The sequence below is a fragment of the Protopterus annectens genome, chromosome 6.part0 (genome assembly GCF_019279795.1).
Source record: "Protopterus annectens isolate FY-2018-M chromosome 6.part0, PAN1.0, whole genome shotgun sequence".
Lineage (NCBI taxonomy): Eukaryota > Metazoa > Chordata > Ceratodontiformes > Protopteridae > Protopterus > Protopterus annectens.
Genome location: NC_056737.1, coordinates 350,500,110 through 350,524,407, shown reverse-complemented (window position 1 = coordinate 350,524,407; position 24,298 = coordinate 350,500,110). Strand labels below are relative to the sequence as shown.

The window sequence follows — 24,298 nt, the reverse complement described above, 5'->3', positions numbered from 1 at the left end:
TATGTTCTTGACGTATATAGTTTTATACCCTGCAGGACACTTTGTTAGCAGTTTAAGAGTCAAATTCATGATAGTCAGTAAATGTTATTAACTTGAGTTCTCTTTTATTTAAGGATTTGTCCAGATTTCTTGCTCTAAGAGGTTGGGAGGCATGCAACAAGTATTTGGCTGGAGGGCTCTGATAAGGATTCAATTTTAAAATTGCTCTTATAGATTGGTGAGTGCTTGTATGGCAGGAGTTGGATTGATAGGCAGTTTATGGGTGGTGTTGAGTCAGAGATTCCAGTGGATATTGTTATTTAGTGGATTGTACCTGCATGCTTGCTTCAGAGGTTGGCAGGAACCGAGTCAAGGACAATATATATATATTTTTTTACTGAAGTCTTAATATGCCCTTTCTTTATTACAGATGACAAATATGTAGAACTTGTGGCAGAGGTAGATGTCCATTGTGGTGCAGGTGGGAGAGCTGTTCCAGAAGGTAACTAATACTGATTCTGTAATGGCAGATGAAGTGAGCAAGTCCAGTCAGAAGAGATTATGGTTGGCGGTGAAGACCAAGTTGGCAGCTCGAGGGAAGCAGGCAAGTCAGTCAAGATATTTGGTCACAGTGGATCTTCCGGCTGCTAAAATGGTGCAGGATAGAGTGGCAGGTAATGATATGCTGTTAAGACTCCTGATTGGCAGAGCAGGTTTGGAGCATTGGGGGAATAATTGTGGGATAGTTGGGGATGAGGTGTATCAGGGTAGAGTGAAGCTGTAGGGTCTATGGGGGATATGCAGAGGTGTTGCACACAGGGGCAGGTTGAATCAGTCGTGGGGGAGGATAGCACAGGGTTGTCTGCGGGGAGGTTGGGGTCATCTTTTTGAGGGGTAGGATCATTCTCTGAGGCTGTGTCAGATTTTGGCATGTGGCTGGGTGATTGGTTAACTACACAGACTTTAGGGCAAGGGGCAGGGACAGTTTTTCTGACCGCTCAAGTTCCATCTTCAATTATGGAGAACATTAGGGGGGGTATGTTGATGTCTCTGAATTGACTGATATTAAAGGGCTGTAGTGATTGGTGGAATTGGAAATGGCAAATAGCTAGGACCTATTGGCAACTTTAGTGAAGTTGGGGAGGAGGAAAGTAGGTAGGCTGTGACTTAGAATGAGGGATAACTGTGTGGTAGGTTTTGTGTACTACATGGCAGTTTGGCTGGAGAAGGATACTTCTTTGGCTTTACCACTTTTGGCCTAATTCATTACTATTCAGGAAGCTCAGTGTCTGTGGGCAGGGACTGCTTGGTTGGGGTATGACCAGAGGTTTCAGAAGTGAAGAGGAATTGATCACTCTGCCTACTGGGAGGTTAGACATCTGGACATATGGCTAGCTACAGTGATGGGCAGGAATATTTTGGGCTTTTAATGTGGGATGTTGCTCATGGGTAGAGTGTAGGTTATGGCAAGTGTGTTGGAGTAATTTGGCAGTGCATTGTGATTGTCAGGAGGTTAATGTGGTGACTCAGGGTTTGCTTTCTACTGATGTGGGTGTTTCACCTTCATTATAGGGGTTTCAAAATCTCTGAGGTAGGTGAAATTTTTAAGGGCTATGGGGAGAGTGTGTCCTTTCTTGTGGGAAGGGACAGCTGGGGGACACATTCACCCATTAAGATGGAAGTATTATGATGTATGATCTAGCTATTTCCTAATTCTTTCTTAAGGAAGAAATAGTTGAGGACTTTTCTTGTTTTTTTTTATTACATCAAGGGTAGTGGGGGATGGGGTACTCTGTAAGAATCTGTGATCTGTATGGGGGAAGGATGACATATTGGAGGGTTTGGTAGAGAAGGAATGGCAGGCAGGTAGGCTGATGCGACCTTTTGATAGCCCCCCCCAAATTTGAGGGTTTTAAGGTTTCACCATTGGGTCTGGTTCCTAAGAAGGTGGGCAGTGAGTTCCGGCTGATTCCTCATTTGTCATACCCAAAAAGAAGCTCTGTTATCAACTTTATTTCAGTTGAGAATGCCAGGGTCAGTTATGCATCTTTGGATAATGCTGTGAAGGTTATTCAGATGTTTAAAGATCTGTGGTTGGTGAAGGTGTTTATTGATTCTGCATTTCATCTTTTGCTGGTACGGCAAGAGGAGGAATGGTCATTATTAGGTATGGTAGTTGGGAACAAATTTTATTTTGATAAGGCTATGTCAATGAGCTGCTCAGTAGCCTGTGCTATGTTTCAGGAATTTAGCACTTTACTTCATTGGGTTTACCAGCAGTGGGTGGATACACAGAGGGCAGTGCATTACCTGGATGATTTCTTGATAGTAGATGAGAGGTTTGAGAACGTACCAGAAGGACTGCGAGAGTTTGTGGGAATGTGTGATGAGTTGGAGATTCCATTGCTTAGGCAAAAGTTTGAAGGTTCAGCTAAGATGATGAATTTTTGGGGTTTACTGGCGGATGCAAAACGTGGTTGTTTTGCTTGCTGAATGATAAGATATCTCATTTGAATGAGAAGATTGAGTGCATGGTGTGCAAGGATAAGGGGTGGATTAGGGAAGTTATGGAGCTTTTAGGGCTTCTAAATTTTGCATGTCAGGCAGTTCATCCAGGGCATATTTTTTGTAGGTCAGTGGCCTTTTTTGTTAAAAGAAAGGAAGAGCAAACATCACTGGGTTAGGATTAGCAAGTTGGTGTAGGCTGATCTGCAACTTTGTCCTTTCTTGAGCAGTTTAATATAGCAATAACCCATGCCTGGGTGTGGGTAATGCGAGATTTACCCACGGTTGGCATAGTTTGGTCCCGAGGGCGACCAAACAAAGACAACCGTGGGTAAATCCCACATTACCCACACCCAGAAGTGGGTTATTGCTATTATACTATGACATTATTTAAGAAAAGAAATAATTACTTTTCTTAAATAATGGCATTGTATAATGCCTCTTTGGTGCCCTTCCACAGCTGTCTGGTATCCGCTGCAGTTCTGATGTACTGCACATGCCTACGCAGTACATCAGAGCTGTGGCCAAAAGCAATGGAGAAAGCAAGATCTCTGTTGCTTTTTTACTGTTTCGCTATGTTAAATGGGTTTAACATAGCGAGACAGCTTTAAAATAAGCAACGGAGATGTCCGTTGCTTATTTTAAAGCTGTCTCGCTATGTTAAACCCATTTAACATAGCGAGACAGGTTTAAAAAAAAGCAATGGAGAAAGCAAGATCTCCGTTGCTTTTTACACACTGTGTCGCTATGTTAAAGGAGTTTAACATAGCGAGACAGCTTTAAAAAAGCAACAGAGATCTCCGTTGCTTTTTTTAAACCTGTGTCGCTATGTTAAACTCTTTTAACATAGCAAGACAGTGTTTTAAAAGAGACTTATACTAATGGAAAAAGTCCGGGCGACCGGACCTTTTTCCATTAGTATAAGTCGATTTACAACGTGCACGCTGGCCAATCAGCGTGCACGTTTTGGAATATTAATGGGGGGTCATGGTATAATGGTGTTTCCTTTTGGCAGACTAATTGGGTTGGTCAAGGGGAACTACAGTTGTTTACAGATGCAGCTGGAGGTATTAGGGTGGGTGTGTTTTTTGTTTGGGAATAGTTTGCTGCTTGTTGACTAGCGGATTAAAAGGATGAGTGAAAAAGGGATGTTGCCTTTTTGGAGTTAATGCCAATCTGGGTTGTGTTTGTAGTTTAGCGGGAGTGGTAGAGAAGAAAGAGGGTCATTTTTAATTTGGACAATATGGCGGTGATGCAAATTTTGCAAGCAAAGACTGTCAGAACTGAATTATTTTTAGTTTTACATAAATTGTTTTGCAAAGTTTGTTAATTTCTTTCTTTCACAGGTGTGCATGTGGTAGGGGTTAGGAATGAGATTGCTGACAGTTTGTCTTGATTTCTGTTTTCCAGGTTTTGACTGTTGGTCCTGTGGGAGGAGGAAGAGCCAATGTTGTTGCCAGATGCGGTGTACCATCTTGGGCTGATGTAACCAAGCAGTTGGTGCAGCACTCTTGAGCCGCATATGGTAGGGCATAATATGATTTAGATAAATTTATTTTACAGTTCCCTGAGGATGAAGGGGTTTGACTGGAAGAACCTTTATCGTGATAGTAATCAAGGAGCCTCAATCCTCACCACTGGCACCTGTGAGGCATGTTCACTGGAAGGATAACAGGTACACACACAGTATTTCCAGAATCAGCTCTCTGCATCAGGTGCAATTCCCCTTAAGAGCATACAGAGACCACAGTCAGTCTGGGGCTGGTTTCTCTCTCTTTCTCCAGATCCCCAATAAGACTCCCCACTGGTACAGCTACAGGGCTGAGTCCTTAGCCAAGGTTCCAAGCCAGGACCTCCAACACTCTCTCTTTCCAACCAGTGCTTCGTGTCACTGGCCAAGTAGCTGACACACATAGTCTTGGAGATTTGTTTTACACACACACACACACACACACACACACACACACACACACACACACACACACACACACACACACACACACACACACACACACACACACACACACACACACACACACACACACACACACACACCTGGGAAAGGCTGACAGAGGTTTACTAGCTATGCCGCCAGAACCCCTCACCAGCTACTTTAAGGCTTTTCCATGGGTACCCAATACACTGAGTGAAATTAATATAAATACAAATGCTAGTTTGACCAAAAGCAAGTTTATTAGGAGTGGTCCACACAGTGTCATCAAATAAATATGCAAGTACTCTCATAACTTAAATATCTCTACAAAGATCAGCCACAATGAAAGCTTTAAATATATTTAACAATAAATAATCAAAGAACAAGACAATTCTAAGTATATATTCACAGTGACATCAGAGTTCAAAACCACTAAAAATATTTAAAATAATGTTGGAGGACAGGCTCAGGCAATTAAAGAAAAACAATATCTAAACTAAGCTTCACTATATTTTGGACTGAATTTAAAAGAATTATACTATTCCCTAATAACTTACTTAACAGAGGAAGGCAGATGATGTGGTGAGTGGTACTTCTTGTTGTTGTCAGACCCAAGACAGAAATTAGAATTCTCTGTCTCACTAAGAGACTTCTCAAAATAATATCTAAAATATTACTTCTGGCATAGCTTGCAGAATGACATCACTTCTTGTCATGGTAGTTCCCATGCAAAACCCTGTTGCTGGAATTTGGCAGGACTTAACAACTACCTGTAAAAATACACACACAAGGGTTTTTGCTCAGATCTTTGGCAGATGCTGGAAGTCATAAAACAATTGCATACCTCCACACTTCCAGAGTGTAATTAGTTCACCACAAAGACAATACAGAAATCTTCCTAGTACAGACTTTGTGTCTCTGTCTGCATTGAAACCTGTGAGATAGCATCTTTATGGCTGAGCCTAAAGTGATTTAATTTCAGATATTTTTCTAACGTTTGCTGGACTGAAGCTAACCCTGCAGTTTCCTGTGTTAAAACATATACATTAAAATAGCTACAGTAGTGCATGTACATTTCTGTTCTCTCCAGTAAGGCACACTCTGGGTACATTTAAAACACAAGGACTTTACTCATTTCTTTTCAACACAAATGTCTGTACAAAGCAGTTTGATATACATGTGACATACAGTTATAATACATTTGTAACACCAGCATCTTGTATGAATCAGTTTGATATTCACAAATGGCGGGTCTACCTGAAAACGCCAAAAGTTCTAAACGCCGACGACGAGAACACCCACACTGGAAGATCGACAACGGAGATGACCGACAGTTGAGAATCCTGACGCTAAGAACACCAACATGTTAAGGTAAGTGTGCAATAGGGACGGACGTTAGGGTCAGGGTGTGGGTAAGATAAGTGTGTGATAGTGATGGACATTAGGGTAGGGTGCGGGTCAGGTAAGTGTGCGATAGTGACGGACTTTAGGTTTAGGGGCAGTTTAAGTGAATTAGGGTTAGGGTGCAGGTAAGGTAAGTGTGCGATAGTGACGGACTTGAGGGTTAGGGGCAGATTAAGTGATTTAGGGTTAGAGTGCGGGTAAGGTAAGTGTGTGCGATAGTGACCGAGTTAAGGGTTAGGGGTGGATTAAGTGAGTTAGGGTTAGGGTGTGGGTAAGGTAAATGTGCGATAGTGACGGACCTTAGGGTTAGGGTTTGGGTTAATGTTAGTGCATAGATAGTTGTGTATGTAAGGTTTAGTGTAGGTTTGTAAGGTTTTTGGTGTGCTTGTGTTGTGTGTGTGTTTTTCGGGAAAGGTATTTGTTTTGTTGATTGTCGGGATTGTGGTTTGTTGGGCATGTGAAGTTTCGTGTTTTTGAACTTTCTTTTTTTTTCGGTTTTGTCGTGTCAGTTATTTTGTTGTCGGTGTTTTGGCGTGTCGGTGTTATCAGGTAGACACCAAATGACATATAATTATTTACAAAATTCCAGATACCTATGCTGCCAGTACCTCTTTTGGCTCATTCTTGGGGGTAAGGTAAGGTAGTGCTTTTGGTTAAGGTGGACTTGCAATTAATATATTTGTGCAGGTGGCTGAGCTGAATGATTTCACAAAGTCCTGGATGGTGGGGAGTATGTTGAGAGGATGAGGTAGAGTGGTTGGAGTGAATACGGATATGCGCTGGCTATTGATGAGACAGATTTTTGAAAGTTTTATTGAAGGGTTAAGCTTTAGCAGATGGTGAGTCAGTGGATTATGAAGGTATTTTGAGCCATTCCAGATGTCAGAACTGTTAGGGCCATTAGTTTGGACAGATGATATGGTTTGTCACTTTGTCACTGAGTATTTGGTTAAATAAAATGAATCAGTTAGGGAAGGGCATTCAGATAGTTCTCGGAAAAGATAGGATTGATGGGCTTTGTCTGCAGGGTTAGGCTGCAAAACTGATGCAGACTCATGGGAGCCCTCAGGACTTGTTTTTTTGGTTGAGAAGGAGTAAGGTGGTAATGGGTAATTAGTTTGCATATGTAATAAGCGAGGCTTTGCATTGTATGGGTTTTCTGGGTGATCCACTCATTCTTTTCATATTAGTAGGGCTTTGAATCTAGCAAGGGAAGGTAGATGAGTTGAAGTCATTCAGAGAGTGGGTCAGTGGTCTTCAAGTGCCTTTTTATCTTATATCAGGTAATGGATTCAACTGGTTTAATATTAATATATATATTTTTTAAGAGAGGAGATTTGCATCCTGGGCCATTCATGTATTCATTGGGTAGCGAAGAGGGCTAATGTTAAGAAGGATGGCAAGGAACTGGGTTTGTGTTGATTTGACATTTTGGCTGGACAGTTAGGTTGCATGGTGTTATCTTAAGAGGAATCAGCTTATGGATAAAGTTGCATTTACACAATCAACAGGGGGGATTTCTCAAGTATTAGTGGTACATCTGTCTAGTAATGAAATGGGAATCATTCCTAAGAAGCACCTGGTGGTTATCATAAGGGAGGATTTGGTTATGTTGCAAGGGTTATATCTAGGCATGTACACAGTATGGTCTGCGATAGTATCGCATTTGTGTTGGAAGAATGCTGCTAGTTTTATGGCATTGGAACAGGCTGAGAACTTTATTAATTGTAGGCTAGCACAGTAGTTGGTTGCTTTGCATATGCAAATGATGGGACATAGGGATTTTGATGATAGGGATCCAGTTTGGTTTAGAATGGATGGAGTGCACCTGAAGGTGTTTGGTTAGGATCTGTTTAATGTTCATTTAAGGTTATTTTTGGAATGTTTAATGAAAGTTCTTTCTTAGGAGAGGGGGAAAAGCCTGTGGTCAGGCTGGTGGGCAGGGAAGAAGGCAGGCTTGTCCCTCTTGTTCCCCTCTTAGTGTTGATTTTTAATGAAAGGAGTTTGGAGGATGAAAGCAAGTGGTAGGACACTGCTTGATTAGTAAAAATAAAGATTAGTAAGAATAAGTCAGCTTTGGTATGGATGTTGCTTATTCGGACAGAGTGAGTGGGGGTATGCTGCCCTGATGTATGGTACAAGGATTTTACATGTCGTGGTTAGAAATTTATTCATGTTATGATTAACATTTGAAATGATGCAGTAACGTTATGTTGAACGTTAATAAAGATCATCAAATGTCAGTTGGTGTGATGTGTTTTTATTGAAGGGGACCTCGACAAATGCCCTTGTGCATTAGAACTTTTCAGTACATTTAAAGTCTACATATTTTACACTGTCTGCTTGATAATGTGATTATATTTTTCCATCATTTTTGTCACTGTTTTTAAACATGTGTGTCTGAGTACCATCACACATTCCTAATGGAAGCAGAAAAAGGTTAGTGTTGTTTGATATTTAAGTTCTATGCTGATTAGACGATCAGTATTTTGTCTGGATGTGCCTACTTATTAAAGGTTTTGTTCCTATTTGTAGTCTCTACAGGTAGAGATGTATGATAGTAAGTGGCTTTCCCAGGTTGATAAGGAGCTCAGAAACATACTGGCAGCTTGATAAAACTAAGTTACAACTTGGCACAATACTGGGATTTCCCACTACAGTTTATCAGCTTCACAGCTACATGAAGGTACATGGTGCAAACCTCACTAGCTACTGCTCTCCCAGCAATTTAAATATCTATGATTACTGCCACAAGCAAGCTACAGTCTTGTTTTTCTTGGTGTGACTGTTACGTATACCAAGACGTTATGCACAGAAACCATAGAGAATGGAGAGAGATCTTCATCATATTATCTCTGTGTTGCGTAATTCAAGAAAAGCAGCTGTAATTAAATACCTTTTCTGAAGTGATTCTAAAGTTTTCCCCAAAAAAGAAGGTCAAAAACAAAGTTTCTTGATTTTATCCGCTGCAGTTCTGATGTACTGCACATGCCTACGCAGTACATCAGAGCTGTGGCCAAAAGCAATGGAGAAAGCAAGATCTCTGTTGCTTTTTACTGTTTCGCTATGTTAAATGGGTTTAACATAGCGAGACAGCTTTAAAATAAGCAACAGAGATGTCCGTTGCTTATTTTAAAAGCTGTCTCGCTATGTTAAACCCATTTAACATAGCGAGACAGGTTTAAAAAAGCAATGGAGAAAGCAAGATCTCCGTCACAGCTTTTACATTGTGTCGCTGATAGTTAAAGGAGTTTAACATAGCGAGACAGCTTTTAAAAGCAACGGAGATCTCTGTTGCTTTTTAAACCTGTGTCGCTATGTTAAACTCTTTTAACATAGCAAGACAGTGTTTTAAAAGAGACTTATACTAATGGAAAAAGTCCGGCGACCGGACCTTTTCCATTAGTATAAGTCGATGACAACGTGCACGCTGGCCAATCAGCGTGCACGTTTTGGAATATTAATGGGGGGTCATGGTATAATGGTGTTTCCTTTTGGCAGACTAATTGGGTTGGTCAAGGGAAAATACAGTTGTTTACAGATGCAGCTGGAGGTATTAGGGTGGGTGTGTTTTTTGTTTGGGAATAGTTTGCTGCTTGTTGACTAGCGGATTAGAAGGATGAGTGAAAAAGGGATATTGCCTTTTTGGAGTTAATGCCAATCTGGGTTGCGTTTGTAGTTTAGCAGGAGTGGTAGAGAGGAAAGAGGGTCATTTTTAATTTGGACAATATGGCGGTGATGCAAATTTTGCAAGCAAAGACTGTCAGAACTGAATTATTTTTAGTTTTACATAAATTGTTTTGCAAAGTTTGTTAATTTTTTTCTTTCACAGGTGTGCATGTGGTAGGGGTTAGGAATGAGATTGCTGACAGTTTGTCTTGATTTCTGTTTTCCAGGTTTTGACTGTTGGTCCTGTGGGAGGAGGAAGAGCCAATGTTGTTGCCAGATGCGGTGTACCATCTTGGGCTGATGTAACCAAGCAGTTGGTGCAGCACTCTTGAGCAGCATATGGTAGGGCATAATATGATTTTGATAAATTTATTTTACAGTTCCCTGAGGATGAAGGGGTTTGACTGGAAGAACATTTATTGTGATAGTAATCAAGGAGCCTCAATCCTCACCACTGGCACCTGTGAGGCATGTTCACTGGAAGGATAACAGGTACACACACAGTATTTCCAGAATCAGCTCTCTGCATCAGGTGCAATTCCCCTTAAGAGCATACAGAGACCACAGTCAGTCTGGGGCTGGTTTCTCTCTCTTTCTCCAGATCCCCAATAAGACTCCCCACTGGTACAGCTACAGGGCTGAGTCCTTAGCCAAGGTTCCAAGCCAGGACCTCCAACACTCTCTCTTTCCAACCAGTGCTTCGTGTCACTGGCCAAGTAGCTGACACACATAGTCTTGAGATTTGTTTTACACACACACACACACACACACACACACACACACACACACACACACACACACACACACACACACACACACACACACACACACACACACACACACACACACACACACACCACACTCACACACACACACACACACACACACACACACACACACACACACACACACACACACACACACACACACCTGGGAAAGGCTGACAGAGGTTTACTAGCTATGCCGCCAGAACCCCTCACCAGCTACTTTAAGGCTTTTCCATGGGTACCCAATACACTGAGTGAAATTAATATAAATACAAATGCTAGTTTGACCAAAAGCAAGTTTATTAGGAGTGGACCACAGTGTCATCAAATAAATATGCAAGTACTCTCATAACTTAAATATCTCTACAAAGATCAGCCACAATGAAAGCTTTAAATATATTTAACAATAAATAATCAAAGAACAAGACAATTCTAAGTATATATTCACAGTGACATCAGAGTTCAAAACCACTAAAAATATTTAAAATAATGTTGGAGGACAGGCTCAGGCAATTAAAGAAAAACAATATCTAAACTAAGCTTCACTATATTTTGGACTGAATTTAAAAGAATTATACTATTCCCTAATAACTTACTTAACAGAGGAAGGCAGATGATGTGGTGAGTGGTACTTCTTGTTGTTGTCAGACCCAAGACAGAAATTAGAATTCTCTGTCTCACTAAGAGACTTCTCAAAATAATATCTAAAATATTACTTCTGGCATAGCTTGCAGAATGACATCACTTGTCATGGTAGTTCCCATGCAAAACCCTGTTGCTGGAATTTGGCAGGACTTAACAACTACCTGTAAAAATACACACACAAGGGTTTTTGCTCAGATCTTTGGCAGATGCTGGAAGTCATAAAACAATTGCATACCTCCACACTTCCAGAGTGTAATTAGTTCACCACAAAGACAATACAGAAATCTTCCTAGTACAGACTTTGTGTCTCTGTCTGCATTGAAACCTGTGAGATAGCATCTTTATGGCTGAGCCTAAAGTGATTTAATTTCAGATATTTTTCTAACGCTTGCTGGACTGAAGCTAACCCTGCAGTTTCCTGTGTTAAAACATATACATTAAAATAGCTACAGTAGTGCATGTACATTTCTGTTCTCTCCAGTAAGGCACACTCTGGGTACATTTAAAACACAAGGACTTTACTCATTTCTTTTCAACACAAATGTCTGTACAAAGCAGTTTGATATACATGTGACATACAGTTATAATACATTTGTAACACCAGCATCTTGTATGAATCAGTTTGATATTCACAAATGGCGGGTCTACCTGAAACGCCAAAAGTTCTAAACGCCGACGACGAGAACACCCACACTGGAAGATCGACAACGGAGATGACCGACAGTTGAGAATCCTGACGCTAAGAACACCAACATGTTAAGGTAAGTGTGCAATAGGGACGGACGTTAGGGTCAGGGTGTGGGTAAGATAAGTGTGTGATAGTGATGGACATTAGGGTAGGGTGCGGGTCAGGTAAGTGTGCGATAGTGACGGACTTTAGGTTTAGGGGCAGTTTAAGTGAATTAGGGTTAGGGTGCAGGTAAGGTAAGTGTGCGATAGTGACGGACTTGAGGGTTAGGGGCAGATTAAGTGATTTAGGGTTAGAGTGCGGGTAAGGTAAGTGTGTGCGATAGTGACCGAGTTAAGGGTTAGGGGTGGATTAAGTGAGTTAGGGTTAGGGTGTGGGTAAGGTAAATGTGCGATAGTGACGGACCTTAGGGTTAGGGTTTGGGTTAACGTTAGTGCATAGATAGTTGTGTATGTAAGGTTTAGTGTAGGTTTGTAAGGTTTTTGGTGTGCTTGTGTTGTGTGTGTGTTTTTCGGGAAAGGTATTTGTTTTGTTGATTGTCGGGATTGTGGTTTGTTGGGCATGTGAAGTTTCGTGTTTTTGAACTTTCTTTTTTTTTCGGTTTTGTCGTGTCAGTTATTTTGTTGTCGGTGTTTTGGCGTGTCGGTGTTATCAGGTAGACACCAAATGACATATAATTATTTACAAAATTCCAGATACCTATGCTGCCAGTACCTCTTTTGGCTCATTCTTGGGGGTAAGGTAAGGTAGTGCTTTTGGTTAAGGTGGACTTGCAATTAATATATTTGTGCAGGTGGCTGAGCTGAATGATTTCACAAAGTCCTGGATGGTGGGGAGTATGTTGAGAGGATGAGGTAGAGTGGTTGGAGTGAATACGGATATGCGCTGGCTATTGATGAGACAGATTTTTGAAAGTTTTACTGAAGGGTTAAGCTTTAGCAGATGGTGAGTCAGTGGATTATGAAGGTATTTTGAGCCATTCCAGATGTCAGAACTGTTAGGGCCATTAGTTTGGACAGATGATATGGTTTGTCACTTTGTCACTGAGTATTTGGTTAAATAAAATGAATCAGTTAGGGAAGGGCATTCAGATAGTTCTTGGAAAAGATAGGATTGATGGGCTTTGTCTGCAGGGTTAGGCTGCAAAACTGATGCAGACTCATGGGAGCCCTCAGGACTTGGTTTTTTGGTTGAGAAGGAGTAAGGTGGTAATGGGTAATTCGTTTGCATATGTAATAAGCGAGGCTTTGCATTGTATGGGTTTTCTGGGTGATCCACTCATTCTTTTCATATTAGTAGGGCTTTGAATCTAGCAAGGGAAGGTAGATGAGTTGAAGTCATTCAGAGAGTGGGTCAGTGGTCTTCAAGTGCCTTTTTATCTTATATCAGGTAATGGATTCAACTGGTTTAATATTAATATATATATTTTTAAGAGAGGAGATTTGCATCCTGGGCCATTCATGTATTCATTGGGTAGCTTAAGAGGGCTAATGTTAAGAAGGATGGCAAGGAACTGGGTTTGTGTTGATTTGACATTTTGGCTGGACAGTTAGGTTGCATGGTGTTATCTTAAGAGGAATCAGCTTATGGATAAAGTTGCATTTACACAATCAACAGGGGGGATTTCTCAAGTATTAGTGGTACATCTGTCTAGTAATGAAATGGGAATCATTCCTAAGAAGCACCTGGTGGTTATCATAAGGGAGGATTTGGTTATGTTGCAAGGGTTATATCTAGGCATGTACACAGTATGGTCTGCGATAGTATCACATTTGTGTTGGAAGAATGCTGCTAGTTTTATGGCATTGGAACAGGCTGAGAACTTTATTAATTGTAGGCTAGCACAGTAGTTGGTTGCTTTGCATATGCAAATGATGGGACATAGGGATTTTGATGATAGGGATCCAGTTTGGTTTAGAATGGATGGAGTGCACCTGAAGGTGTTTGGTTAGGATCTGTTTAATGTTCATTTAAGGTTATTTTTGGAATGTTTAATGAAAGTTCTTTCTTAGGAGAGGGGGAAAAGCCTGTGGTCAGGCTGGTGGGCAGGGAAGAAGGCAGGCTTGTCCCTCTTGTTCCCCTCTTAGTGTTGATTTTTAATGAAAGGAGTTTGGAGGATGAAAGCAAGTGGTAGGACACTGCTTGATTAGTAAAAATAAAGATTAGTAAGAATAAGTCAGCTTTGGTATGGATGTTGCTTATTCGGACAGAGTGAGTGGGGGTATGCTGCCCTGATGTATGGTACAAGGATTTTACATGTCGTGGTTAGAAATTTATTCATGTTATGATTAACATTTGAAATGATGCAGTAACGTTATGTTGAACGTTAATAAAGATCATCAAATGTCAGTTGGTGTGATGTGTTTTTATTGAAGGGGACCTCGACAAATGCCCTTGTGCATTAGAACTTTTCAGTACATTTAAAGTCTACATATTTTACACTGTCTGCTTGATAATGTGATTATATTTTTCCATCATTTTTGTCACTGTTTTTAAACATGTGTGTCTGAGTACCATCACACATTCCTAATGGAAGCAGAAAAAGGTTAGTGTTGTTTGATATTTAAGTTCTATGCTGATTAGACGATCAGTATTTTGTCTGGATGTGCCTACTTATTAAAGGTTTTTGTTCCTATTTGTAGTCTCTACAGGTAGAGATGTATGATAGTAAGTGGCTTTCCCAGGTTGATAAGGAGCTCAGAAACATACTGGCAGCTTGATAAAACTAAGTTACAACTTGGCACAATACTGGGATTTCCCACTACAGTTTATCAGCTTCACAGCTACATGAAGGTACATGGTGCAAACCTCACTAGCTACTGCTCTCCCAGCAATTTAAATATCTATGATTACTGCCACAAGCAAGCTACAGTCTTGTTTTTTCTTGGTGTGACTGTTACGTATACCAAGACGTTATGCACAGAAACCATAGAGAATGGAGAGAGATCTTCATCATATTATCTCTGTGTTGCGTAATTCAAGAAAAGCAGCTGTAATTAAATACCTTTTCTGAAGTGATTCTAAAGTCACAGGCAGCAGTGTGTTTCTTTAAAAATAGTAAAGGATCATAAAAGCAATGACAAATTACCTTTCATTACTTTTTTATAACACAGAAAAAAAGAGACATTTGATTATACCAAAGATATAACAGACAAATGGCAGTCCATGTCCACTTATGAGTAAGGTGCTTTTTGTGCTGTATAAACAATGGCTTATGACTTGGAAAATTGGGTCCAACTTCTGAATACAAAACCTTAATACTGCAGCATAAAGGAAACTTATTTAAAGAAGAATCACAAATGGAAAAATTATGTAATAATCAAGTGGTTCACAAGTGTTTAAAAACACTAAATTAAAAAAAAAAAAGTAATGAAAACTAGCAGCACAGCAGAAGAGTAGAGGTAGAGAGGACCATCCAGGCATCTGGTCATGGTGCCAGCCATGCATATGGTGCCAGTATGTGTGGTGATGCCAGCTAGACATATGGTCCAAGTGTGATGGTGCCAGCTATGCATATGTTCCCAGTGTGTGGTGGTGCCAGCTAGGCATATTGTACCAGTGCATGGTGATGTCAGCTAGGCATATGGTCCCAGTGTGTGGTGGTGCTAGCTAGGTATATGGTCCCAGTGTGTGGTGGTGGTGCCAGCTAGGCATACAGTCCTAGTGTGTGATGGTCATAGTGACAGTCAGGTATATAGTCCCATTGTGTGGTAGTGCCAGCTAGTTATATGATCCCAGTGTGTAGTGGTGGTGCCAGCTAGGCTTATGGTCCCAGCATGTCATGATGCCAACTAGGCATATGTTCCCAGTGTGTGGTGGTGCCAGCTATGCTTATGGTCCCAGTGTGTGGTGGTACTAGCTAGACATATGGTCCCAGTGTGTAGTGGTGCCAGATAGGCATATGTTGCCAGTGTATGGTGGTGCCAGCTAGGCATATGGTCCCAGTGTGTAGTGGTGCCAACTAGTTATAGGGTCCCAGTTTGTGTTGGTGGTGGTGCCAGCTAGGCATATGGTCCCACTGTTTGGTGGTGCCAGCTATGCATATGGTGCCAGTGTGTGGTGATGCCAGCAAGGTATATGGTCCCAGTGTGTGGTATTGGTGCCAGTCAGCATATGGTCCAAGTGTGTGGTTGTGCCAGCTAGGCATATGTTCCCAGTGTGTGGTGGTAATGGTGCTAATCAAGACTACAGTCCCAGTTTGTGGTGGTGCCAGCTAGGCATATGGTCCCAGTGTGTGGTGGTGACAACTAGGAATACAGTCCCATTGTGTAGTCCAGCTAGACATATGGTCCCAGTGTGTAGTGGTAATGGTACCAGTAAAGCATATGGTCCCAGTTTGTGTTGGTGCCATCTAGTCATATGGTCCCAGTGTGTGGTGGTACCAGCAAGGCTTATGATCATGGTGTGTAGTGGTAGTGTCAGTTAGGCATAAGTTCACAGTGTGGGGTGTTAGTGGTGCCGGGTAGGCATATGGTCATCATGTTTAATGGTAGGGCCAGTTAGACATAAGGTCACAGTGTGTGGTGTTAGTGGTGCAGGCTAGGCATATAGTCAGTGTGTGTAGTTGTAGTGGTACTGCCAGTTAGGCATAGGGTCACAGTGTGTGGTGGTGGTGCTGCCACTGGTCCAGAGGTCTGTATCCATGTTACCATCAAATAACCCATGTCCAATGATGTGGGGTCAATTAAAGTGTGGAATTGCACTTGCTCCTGGTAAGATCTGAGTTTTCTGAATGGCTCCTGTCTCCAAGTATATACAGTCATTAAGACATGAAATAGATGGCTTGGCTTTAACTTACTACAGCATGTACAAATATGAGGGTTTCCAGTGATTGGTACTCTGTTGGCCATTAATAACATTAGTTATAAACCCTCATGTACTAAAAAAGAAAAACAAATGATAAAACTAATTTTGTGCCTCCTCTGTATCCTACTGTGGAAACTGAAAAAGGATTCTTAGGCTAGCTGTGTGACTTTAAATTATGTACTCTGGCTTTATACAGAACAGATGAGAGAATAAAGGCTAAACAGCTAATACTTTAGGCACACTGTTGCTGACAAATAAACTGGTTTTGGAAAAAAAAATGCTTTCAGTTGTATGATTTGATTTTTGAAGCTCCTTAACATTGATTTACTATATGTAATAGAACTTTAAGCCACAGAACTAACACCTCAGGATCTGCAGTTTTATCTGTCAGTAACAGATAATGCAGTGCAATAACACTCAATCTGTACCCATTATTATACCCCCCCTAACATGCAAGCTAATACTGCAGCAGGCAATAATACTCAGTCTGTGCCCATTATTATACCCTTAACATGCAAGCTAATACTGCAGCAGGCAATAATGCTCAGTTTGGAGCCATTATTATTATAATACCCTTAACATGCAAGCTAATACTGCAGTGGAAGAATTATTTCTGTCACTGTGCATTTAGTAAAGCAATTAAACACACTGTTCTTCAGTTTGTGAATCACATATACAGATACCGTTGCAGCATTCAGAGTTGTGGTATTATGTTGTTTTGTTAAATTGCAGGATAGCATACTTTCTTCATTCATTGGCTATTGTATTATGCATATATATAAATCTGCTGGTATTAAAATATAAAGTGAATGCTGCAGACCTTGCTATCTTATGTAGTTTAGTGTTTGTTAATTAACCTGCAAAATAACAGCAACATTCTAACAGTTTTTTTGAAAACAGGAAAAGTATTTAAATTTTATTTTGAAATCAGAGTGCTCAAATGGCTGGACTTTGAATTAAATTATTATGCTGCATTTGATGAAAAAGCAGCATGGTGTTCCAATAGGTATGACTGTGCATTCTGAGTACAGCCGGCAGAATGAAACAACCCTGACATTAACCACCTGCCTCGGTGACGTGCAGTGATTGAGCAGGCTTGGTAATTCTAATCGATTAACTCAGGCACTAGGAACAGCTGCTAATTCGGGAGGTGGCATGAAGCCTAAAGTACCACAGAGATAGTGTAACTGAGATAATCTTGTCTCCCTTTCATGTACTGTAATTATCATGGTGCATGTACATTTGACAGGACAAAGCAAGAACATCAGAAGACATAAGGCTGATAAGAAAGAACAGTTCCTCACAAGAGAAGTACCTTGGGCTATCAGTTTTGCCTTTCTATCATTATTTATCCCTGTCGATGTATAATCAGCAACTGAAGCAGACAGCAGTCATGCTGCTGTAAACAGTCTCTTATGGATTCACAAATCCAAGGCAGTATGTTACTCATGACTTAGACCTTTTATAATAAATCTGATAGGCATATTTACTTTAAAGTAAACCCATTTAAGTAGTAAATTATAATTTGCTTTACATAGAATTTCTTTGTCACATTAAATTCTAAATGTATGGATCCATTAGTGTTGTATTTCTTGTTTAGCACCTAAGAAACTGCTGATATAAAGGTTCAGAATCAACCCTGGAAACATTTTTTTTTTGGCATAGAACAATAACTTGCTTTTTTTCCCCAACACAAGCATAGCAGTAGATAATCTTGTATGTATGTTTGCATTTCATGTGCACTGATTGTTAATTAAAGTATATGAGGAATAATGGTTTTGTGTTCATTGGCCTCCTGGACACTGTATACATTTAAGCTGCCCTGTTTTTATTAACTACCCAATACAACGCTGAAGAGATGATTGCTGATTTCCTAAATGCATGAAGTGTTTTGCGTTCTTTTTTCTTTTCATATGGATGCACTTATAATATGGATGGGTGCTGTTAATAAATGCTAAAAATTAAAAGAAGGGCCTAACAGCTGTAACAGCTATCTGTTTGCATATGATCTATTTTTTCATCTTGGGATAACTCTCATACCGGCAAGAATTACATTTCTATTTAGCTGAATGTGGACATAGTCACACAAGACAAAAAATGTTAAATTTGTTCAGATAATCTACAGCTTTACTAAATACTAAATATGCTGCAGCATTTGGTCTTAAAATAAAAATGATGAGTTCTTCATGCTTGCAGCTGCCATACCCATCTCGTCCAGATGTAGCAATCTTTGCCAATACAATAGCAGAGAGAGGAGATGCATGCAACCTTCTTTTGACAATAAAGGCAGGATCAAGACAGAAAGCATATTGTCTGCTCTTTGCTGTAGCAGGCTTTTCATCAGTATCCAAGTACTAATCCTAACCTATGTCATTTACAGGAGAGCAGTCATAAAAGATAGGCTGCATGTCACAGAAACACCTGCAATGCATGCATAATCACCTCATTATCTAAAGTGCTAAAGCAATATTATATAATTTCTTCAAAAGCAATAATGTAAAAGGCAGGGTTTAAGGATAAAATATATAATGCAGAAGATTATGATCAGATATCTGATCATAACCAAGTTGTTGTGGGTTCAAAAATGGATGTCAAGAAACTTTAGAGGTGAATCTTAACACTCGTTTCAAGAACACTAGTTGTTTATGGTCAGAGAAACCTGAATATATTTTTGAAGGACAGGGAACTTTCTCCACTATACAACAGAGCGGGGAAACATATGAGCTGACAAGAACCAGGTCCAATTGCAATGTGCCACTACTGTGGAGTCACTGTGAAGGCCACCGTGGTGACAGATATATAGCAGTTTTAGTCTTACTACAAACTGTGACATATGGTGGGCAGGGGTCACCATACTCTACTGCCTGCAGATGCATTATTTATATCTAAAAACTTAAGGCCACCTGGGTTATTGTCTCTGGAGTCACATCACTAGTGCTAGGCAGACATATAATCCACTAAGTGCAAATTTGGCCTCAACTGCATGTAGGAAATATGCACTGCCATCCTGGGTAAATGTCAACATCATCCACTACCAAAAATAAGCTTCACACTATACACCCATTCTCAGATCACTTTTCCACCATCTCTTTGGAGTAGGATTTAATGCCTTAGAGTATTCTCATTTTCACAACAACTGTACTTTGATGTTCATACAGTCACTTATGGGCTCATACGTGCACACACACACACTCACACACACACACACACACACACACACACACACACACACACACACACACACACACACACACACACACACACACGCGCGCGCGCGCACGCACACGCACACACACACGCACACACGCGCACACTCACTCATGCACAAACACTCACACACACACACACACACACACACACACACACACACACACACACACACACACACACACACACACACACACACACACACACACACTAACTTACAGATAAGCCTGGTAACAACCTTCAATACTACAGCCTTCTGTTCTGCCTCAGGATAGTAAACTACTACCTTTCCTCCCAGATGACTTTACTGGGGACCATCCCAGTTACAGTTCATTCCTGATAGTAAGACAAATAGCTATAAACTTTAGTCATAGTATATAGCAGAGCAGTTTGGATAATTAGATATGGATTCTAGCCACCGGTGACAATTTAGTAATAAAAAGTTCTCATCAATTAACAATGCAAAAAAAAAAAAAATGACTAGCCACAATATTTTTTAAAAGTGAATAAATCTACTTTACTTAAAAAATAACTTATGCAGTACAATTATCATTTAAGTATGCAGAGCAAGATGAGCTTGTTCCTAAAAACAGAAAGTAATTATTTTGAAAAAATAGATTAAATTTAACTCATCTGTCTACTTGTGTAATAAAAATACATTTGCAAATGCTTCCATGCAAAAATGCTACACCTTCTGGACTCCGTTGTATAGTTGTGAAACCTACCGATTCATTCCCATTGTTGTTTTGTAATTTTCCTGTTTTGTTTTCCTAAATCTTTTCTAACCTCTAATGATAGATTCTTATGCTTTCTGTGCCATATTTTATATGTCTAACTAATTATACCTGTTTAACAGCGTCTTCTTTTGTCAACTGAACTAACTACTCCGTCTACCAAAATTAAACTTCCATGTTGCACTCCCCTATACCTTTCCCTTTGCCACTACTGTTATCAGTCCCTGATAGGGAAGGTAACCTCTAACCTGAAATCCAAACTCCTGCTTAGTTTTATCCCACTCCAGTACTTTTCCCTCCCAAATCATTTGCTCATAATACATTGGTTCTTCCACTAATTTCCTCTAGTAAATTCAAGCCTGTTTCTTGTCTGTTTTCTATGCCCCTGGTTACAGACCTCCATTTTAGTATTTTTTTTTTTCCATTCCTATATTGGATTACATTTTGGAGTTCGTAAGTAAGTACTAGGCTAGTTGAAGTTGTGGGCCAATTTAAGCCTAGCCTGTTTTGCTTTTAAAGGTGAGAATCAGACCCTGTACCTTCTAACTGTGAGGTAGACACCTTAATCATTATGCCAACCCCAAATTATTCTGCATGCTTGTTACTATTTTTCTTAAAGGCCTTCATCCAAAATCCAAGTTCCGCTTCATCTCTTGAGCAGACCCCCCCCCCCCACAAACACACATTCGATTCTTTGATCAAAGACCTGATAATGATGACGTCATAAGTTGAGCAGTTTTTGCTGTCGCATGTTAGACTATGTATCAGCTATGCTACTTATTCATTTTACATTTGCTTACTGGGAGTGTCTGATTGAGCCATAAAAAAAGGCCCATTTTCAGAAGGTGCTCGGGAAGAAATGCCCCAAGATACATACTACATAATGATTGCATAAAATTTAAAAAAGAATAACAGATTACATAGCAAACAGTGATACAATTAAGTTGAAAAATGAAAAAAAAAAATGAAAAAAAGATGAAAAATGAAAAAAAAATGAAAAAAATCAAAAATAATAGCAATTCAAATAGTGCAGTAGGCATGGTTAGTCATACATATTACACATTATAACTGTTGGTAGGTTGACTGCAACAAAACCGAAACAAGCGAATACATTAATATATTTCCACTTAGGAGAATGGGATGGCATTCTCACCAAGTTAAGCAATTAGAATAAAAATATACAGTAAAAGTTTGAGGTAGGTAATACATTGAAAGAGTCATGGAGTATAAAATATAGAATGAATAGTCCTACGAATTTACTGAGATGTTGTTACTTTATGTTGTACATATGTTATGCTGTGTTTTGCTATGATGTTGTTGTGTTACACTCTGCTCTCTCCCATCATAGCATTTCACACTGAGGAGTCTCACATCCATGGGTTTAATCCTATACCATATAAAAAAAATGCAGGACCTGATGCCTACATTGCTATTTGGCATTATACCTAGCACACTGATCAACAGCGAGGTATGCAGTATGTAGCATACTATGAGAGTATAGCCTGCTCCACTTGAAATGGTGTACTGCAGATATGCTGGTGCACAAGGGATTACAGATAATGGGATGATGGCAAAGCCTACAAAAGTGTTATGTCTGCCTTCCAGGCTGAGAGCTGCCATTTCAGTACTAGTGGTTGAGAAGTATGAACCATGATCATGCAGATCTATCATTATGGTAAGTACATAATATTTGATTATGTTTTGTTGCAAGTATGCTATACTATAATGCTGTGCATTGCTCTTTGATGTTGTAGTTCATACATTTTGATTTTGATAAGAAGTAAATTAAATAAAATGTGTAATACTCTCAAAAGGAGGTTAGTGTTGTTGTCTAACAGTGCTTGGTTCTCTAGTTTATTTCTCAGCTAGGGCGCCTTCTATTCAGAGTTCAAATTTCCTCTCCATATGGATTTTAGCCAGGTGCTTCACTTTTCTACCACATTACAAAGACATATTATAGGTGAAGTGCTTATTCAGATTAGCAGGTATGTGCACCGTGCTGTGGTCAAGTAACCCAATCAGGATTAGATTCTGTATCTTGCACTCAATTTGTGTTTGCATACACTACAATGCTTCCACAGACCAAAACTTGATCATTGATAACTGGACAATGGATGAATGAAAAAATAAATGAAAGAAGTTAATGGAAATAATAGGAAGAGAAATTAGAGAAAGACTAATATTTTCTTTGTATCTTCCAGACAGCTACTAATGTGAATCTACTTTTCTTGGTAGAATTTATAGACATGGCATAATGTCCATAAAGCTAGGACATGGAAGAAAGGAATGCAACATTTTTGCAAGCCATTAATGGAAAACAATTAATGATGTCTGCTCAAGAGATATATCTGTATCAGGCCATATGGTGTCACCCAGAATGGATGCAAGTGAGTAGCTGCTCTACTTGCATACCTCTCAACCTCTTAGTGCAAGCAATCTGGGCAAAGCCTAAAATAATGGGGAAAGAGGCCCAAAATAGGTTTAAATTTTAAATGTTGCACAAATATATATATATATATATATATATATATATGTGTGTGTGTGTGTGTGTGTGTGTGTGTGTGTGTGTGTGTGTGTGTGTGTGTGTCTGTGTGTGTGTTTTACTTGGTTATTATTGCCTGTGTCCCCAAAACAGATAGGTTTTGTGCATTTTCTTCACTATGGCATTGACTTACCTGACAGAAATTACCTTCACAGTGGTCTATACTGCATGGCCCAGAAGCTGTCTCGCTATGTAACTTTTACTTTTTCTTAACACTTCCTCATGGATGACTGCTATATTCTTGAAGGAGACACAGAGTCTCATACTGTGCCCCACTTTTCTTGACATTTTCACTGGTATACCATTAACTATGCTCTAAATCTGAAGTATTCTCACCCCATAATGATATGCATATTATACCTTTTTTTCCATTTCCCTACCAGTAATTAGGTATATACTGCTAAACATCAAACATCAGCATGCTGTCTACCTGATCTGTGTTGTTTCACATATGTCATAGTGCATTAATATATACTTTATGCCACATACTAGTTTGCTGCTAATATACTTATCGTATGCCTAGTTCATTATACCCTGGTCTCTTTCTCATATCGGCTATGGACAGACATTAATTTCTTTGTGTGAATTGTGCATTTTCCATTCCAGTGGCTGATGTATGCCAGCCCTACATCTTGTATACAGTGTGGCCATACCTCTCAATCTCTTCAAGCAAAAAATCTGGACAGAGTCATAAGTAATGAGGGGGGACAAAGGCCCAAAAATAGGGGAGATTTTTAATATTGCTCATAAACTTAGAAAGTCAGTAGAATAAGAGGTTTTGCTTTGGCATGAGATTTCTGAAGGGAACGAAGTCTGAAACTCATATGGCTTTCATTATTGTCTGTCTTCAGTCTTTAATGACTTACTAATAATTTGCCAGAAAAACACAATTTTATGAAAAATAGGCCAAAAATATAAGGCAATCATCTGGACATTCTGCAAAAATCTATACAGTTGAGCGGTATGAGTGTGGCTGAATCTTATGACTTTGGCCACTAGTTCCACTTGTAGATGCTTTAGGATAACCAGCATCATGAATGTAAATGAACAACTCCTTGACTGTGGCACAGTTAACCTGGGACTGTTTAGCAAAAGGGTCTTTAGTGAGACTGACCAGAAAAGTACGGTCTTTAGTGAGAATGACCAGAAAAGTACAGAAATGTGGAACTTGAGCCTCCTGAATTCTATCTATGCAGAAGGTCAAATGTCTCATAACAAGAGTGTGAATTTGATGTTGAATCCCAGGCAGAGAGCAAGAATTACTGGATTCATTTTGCCTTCAATAGAGAAGTGCATTTTGGGTATTGCATAACACCTCAAGTGATTTGACAGGCAGTGGGTGAACATATTCTCAGAGAGGGATGTTAAAACCAGAGCTGTTGCTTGACACTTGTCCCTGAGTGGTAATAAATGCACTGT

At 39.9% G+C, this 24,298-nt stretch overlaps 1 protein-coding gene across 1 annotated transcript in view; it reads right to left on the bottom strand.

Moving 5' to 3' along the window:
• TMEM121 (transmembrane protein 121) overlaps positions 1–24,298 on the bottom strand; it is a 1,625,720-nt gene that overhangs the window by 735,680 nt on the left and 865,742 nt on the right. The gene's annotated exons all lie outside the window — the stretch shown is intronic.